Genomic DNA, 5,391 nt, shown 5'->3' on the forward strand with positions numbered 1-5,391 from the left:
CTGCTTTCCATCAGGTAGCCCAACTGCTTCATCGTTTAAGTATAATTATATAAAGAAAAGAAATGTAAAAAATACAAAAGAAAAACGCAAAAGATATTTTAAAATAAAAAGTCTAAAGACAAAACAAGGAAACAAAATTAAGGATATATCCACAGACCTGTATTATGTAATAGGTCTGTGGATATATCTCTGAAATATTAAAAAGGTGGAAATGAAACCCCAAAATGCGGCGGACGATACAAATTGGGATAAGTCCATTAGAAGATAACGTTGAATTTATGTAAAGCCGCATCGAGTTTTTGGGTCATTGGTAAGACGCGACGACGAACTTTTTCAATACTCGAACATACGTTTTCAATGTCATCTGATATAAAGAGTCCTGAATTCTTTATTCATATCGCTTAGGGAGAGAATTCTATATCTAACACAGGTTCTACATGATTGGGATCAGAAATACGTTGCTACACGTTAGGACTAAGATAGTCGGCTCAAATGTAAGTCAGCCGACTTTCATAGGTCTACCGTTTCATCTACTTCCTACCGTCACCAAAACGCGAGAATTCTGTCACGCTAGGAACATTTGGTGGAGATATTATGTCCCCGACAGAATAATACTGCTTCTAACTATTATACAAACTATAATTAAATACTGGAAGTGTGTAGATTTTAACTAGGGGGCATATTAAAATGTTATTTGTAAAATTTTGTGACAGAATAATACTGCTTCTAACTATTATACAAACTATAATTAAATACTGAAAGTGTGTAGATTTTAACTAGGGGGCATATTAAAATGTTATTTGTAAAATTTCGTGACAGAATAATACTGCTTCTAACTATTATACAAACTATAATTAAATACTGGAAGTGTGTAGATTTTAACTAGGGGGCATATTAAAATGTTATTTGTAAAATTTTGTGACAGAATAATACTGCTTCTAACTATTATACAAACTATAATTAAATACTGGAAGTGTGTAGATTTTAACTAGGGGGCATATTAAAATGTTATTTGTAAAATTTTGTGACAGAATAATACTGCTTCTAACTATTATACAAACTATAATTAAATACTGGAAGTGTGTAGATTTTAACTAGGGGGCATATTAAAATGTTATTTGTAAAATTTTGTGAAATTAACTTTACCTTGATTATCCAAGTCTCATTATTTTAATTAAAGTAAAACAAAAAGTTAAATACCAAGGAAATATGAGTACATAATTAAATTAGAGCACAAAGTATAATGTAAGCAGATAAAAGCTTTGTGCTTGAAAACTTCGATCATATGCTATAAATTCACTGTGAAAATAATAACTCCAATTTTATTAAAGGGGACACTGAATAAGTCATAGAAACTTGAATAAGTAGATATCATTTTTAGGAAAGGTCAAAAGAAAAGAGCCGAAAAATGCTAATATCTCAAAGATCTGTAATTTACAAAGAAATGTATAAATACGATGGGACTAATATAGGACTTAGATTGCCAGGACTTCTCTGTTCTGTGAGCCTCATTTTAAAAGTCATTCCTATTTCACTTTGTTCTACTCGCTGAAATTGAAATCTTGTTAGCTGTCCTAATGCTCATTTTCTACAAAAGGCGTTTCATACGATCCACGGTAAACTCTTTACATCGTAATCGTATACATGATAATACATACATATACATATGATACATATACATATATATATGATAGTATACATGAATAAATTTTCCGCGACACGTCATTTCGACTTTTCTTTTCTAATGCCGGTGATAAAATCGCATAATTGTCATTATTATACACCGAAACCGATACGAGAATGAACCTACTTTATATATTTGTCATTTAGCGTCCATAATATGCAAACCATATTTCTCTTAACATAACATGAATCCTTTACATAATAATACACTTACATATTTTACGTAAAACGATAAAACGCATTTTGTCTGAAACGTTTTAACATGTTACGCTTTTACAACGGAAACTACGTTGCCTTCAGAACTTAATTGTGGAAGAACCGACGCGCTGTGACAACATGGATTTCTATTTCTGCTAAACGTCTCGCAGTGAGAATTAATCCACTTTGTGAAATGAAAGGGCTTAAAACAAACCCAATTTACGAGTAATTTGAAATTTTAGGCTCTATAAACTGAAATAATTGACACTATGGGGGGTATAATAAATTGTATACTGTTCGTATTATATTATGTTTAAAGGTCAATCAGGAATATGATATAAGTAAAAGCAACTTTTATAAAAGTATGGTTGGCTCCGTTATTTATTAGAAAAAGGGAAAAGGCATGTTACCAACTGCAAGTCAGTTAGGAGGTCCTAGATCTTAAGGTTGTTATATTTGAAGACTAAATTGCACAAGCTTAAGCTACTCAGCTATAAATAGTATGACGAAGTGTCCCCCGTCGCGTCCGTCTATGTATAAATCTATAAAGAAATATAGTTACGAAATAATCTTGTTTCATACACTATTGTTTGAGACACTATTACAATTCCATTCATATCCATTACATCCATTCTAGTACGTAGTATATATCAATTTAAGTTTTCTCGTTAACCTTAACTCTAATGATAACAAAATATGTGAACAGAAAACCTAGAAAAACAGGACATAGGTGTGACTCATAGCGTTACAATGAAATCCTTTTACGTTCATAAACGAAAAATTATGTTCTAAAAGAAACATTTGCATACCCATTTCGTGAAACAAAATAAAGATAAATAGACAAATATATCTTGCATAATACACTTATTTAGTACCAGAGAGGCTTAGGATGTCTCACAGAAAGTAAGAACAACTCGCATTAAAGTAAAGCTCAAAGACATAGATTATGGGTTATGGTCTGGTCGTTTATTAATTATAACAGAGATACATCTAAGTTACTAACGTCGAACGCTGTTGTGAGTTGGATGGATGTAGGGACACGGTATCGAATGGATAATGATCGTGACGTGCTGTGTTTCTGGCGAACATATTTGTGACCAAACGGGTGATTGACAAACATAAACATAAACATATTTATCGTCACAAACGTGATAAACTGCACCGGTGACAAAGCAAGTTCGCGATAACCTGCGCGTTTAGGAAACGTGTTTTTGTCAATTATCTTCGTGATTAACTGCGCGTTTGACGATCATATTTGTAACGAAATCCACGTTTGACAAACATGTTAAAAAAATACTCTTTGTCACAAATTCGTGACAAATTACGTGTTTGACGAATTGCATGTTTGGCAAACATATTTTTGACATATTGCATGTTTAACAAACATGTCTGTGACAAACTGTATGTATGTGACTGTATGTATGTGACCAACTGCGTGTTTGGCAAACATATTCGGGATAAACTACAAGTTCGTGAAGAGTTGCGCGTTTGAAAATCATGTTTGTGATCATTATTATCTGCTTGTTTGGTATTTGACAAAATTTTGTACATTTCGCTATGACATTATGACAAATGGTGTCAGTTCTTACTATCAAGTAACACCAAACTGTTTTTTCATTAGCTGCTTCAGGTTCCTTAAAAAATATTCCGAACACAATACAATTATTATGATTTCAGCACCATAAACATTCTTCAAAACAATTCTACTCACATAAAATGTTTGCCTCCGATATTATCTCTCGAGACTCGCCATTTTCAGAGAGATCTTCACAGCTGATCACACACAATTGCTTGAACGAGCGGAAGATTTCTTTTATTATCATTGACATATTTTTCGCTGCGTTCATTTCTCGTATGTTTTATCGTGTAAAGTTTTATTGCTTAAGCTATTAGTTGGTATTTTTTAATATAGGAATAGCGGATAGCATGCAACCACCTGTAAGTGGCTACTGCCGCCTATGGATATATGTAATAAACCACAGGTAAGATTAGATTCCTACCTAAGGTCAGCTACAGATGTGCAACTACGCCTAAGGACTATCAAACCAGGACACAGCAGCATTTAACACTGCTGTTGTTAAGCAGAATTAGGTGGTGGCACCGTTGGAGTTGTACAACAGAGGGACCTTTAAATCAATTGTCAATCCAGCGATAGTAGTCAATGGGCGGTCTGCCGTAGTTAACGCAATATACCCGTACGTTTGCGTCAATATTCGGTAACGTCTGTTAGGTTGTCCGAGCTACTAAATGTTTCGAAGGGTTGACTTTGAAGGAAATGACACGGGTTGTGGAGTTATACTAATCTGACCCGTTCTGTATTCAATTGCAAACGTCATATAGCTTCGATGTACAAAAATTGTTACCATGTGAAATTATTATCTCGTGTAGTCAGCTTCATTAGTAGATGAACAGATCAAAATTCCAAAAATACCTATACATCCAAACATTCATAAGTAGCTACGTAATTACCCCTTTATTTAAAACATCCCTAACATTATAATTAGATGAATATCGTAAAGATGACGCTTTAGATAAGGTAAACACTAAGCGTCAAAGTAGCTGAACACCATATGTGCAAAATGGGTATCGTCACTTATATGAGATGTTATTGTTCAGCTACTTTTGACAGTGCTAATTATTAATGTTTGGGTATATAGGTTTTTTTGAAAGCTTAATATGTTCATCTATTTTTGAAGCTGGCTGCACCTACAAAAAATTGACTTGACAAAGACTTAGTTTGATATTTACACTGTAAATAACTTTTCAACCGATACCAGAAATTTCCTTGAAAATTTCTTTGGAATGGAATTGAAATGGAATGGAATTATTTTATATCATTCACAAATATTACGAGTAAATGAAACACTCCATAAAATTAATTCAGACCGAGGGCTTTGTAATTATTGAACGCTATTCAATTTGTTAACATTGACTTACCAAAATATTACACAATGGTAATGAATTTTCTGGAGCGAAACAATCAGAAATTAATCTAACAATCAGTGCGATATTTCAGATATTAAATGTTGTCCAACGCTGTTATTTCCGATTCATACTTTATTTGATGCCATTAAAATTTGGAATATTTTACGTAATATACAGAATTGGAAATGCGTTATCACACTCCAAGTAGGATAATATTGACTGAAGCAGATTAAACACTTTTATGTTGCGTCTGTACGTTTGGCACTTGCCACGAACTCCAAACATCTTCAAAGTTTTGGCTTAGTTTATGTAGTAAAATTTGGTACACAAACCAAATAAAACACTCTACTCACTCGTTTGAATTTGTAACAGTTTGTTGAGGTTTGCCTTGTATGTGGATACGGCGTAAGATTTTCGATGATTGTTCACGCATCAACTGATCGACCGTCGATCGATGCGTTTGGTGGACGTCAAACGATTAGTTTAGTAGCTGTGACTGCTTGACAGACTCCGATATGTCGACAACGCCTACAGACATCGTACCGTTGACGACGTCGATAGACGTCGATATAACGACGATCGACG

This window comes from Epargyreus clarus, unplaced genomic scaffold, assembly GCF_041222505.1.
Source record: "Epargyreus clarus isolate Ecla_fem2 unplaced genomic scaffold, WU_Ecla_fem_2.2 ptg000027l, whole genome shotgun sequence".
NCBI classification, from domain to species: domain Eukaryota; kingdom Metazoa; phylum Arthropoda; class Insecta; order Lepidoptera; family Hesperiidae; genus Epargyreus; species Epargyreus clarus.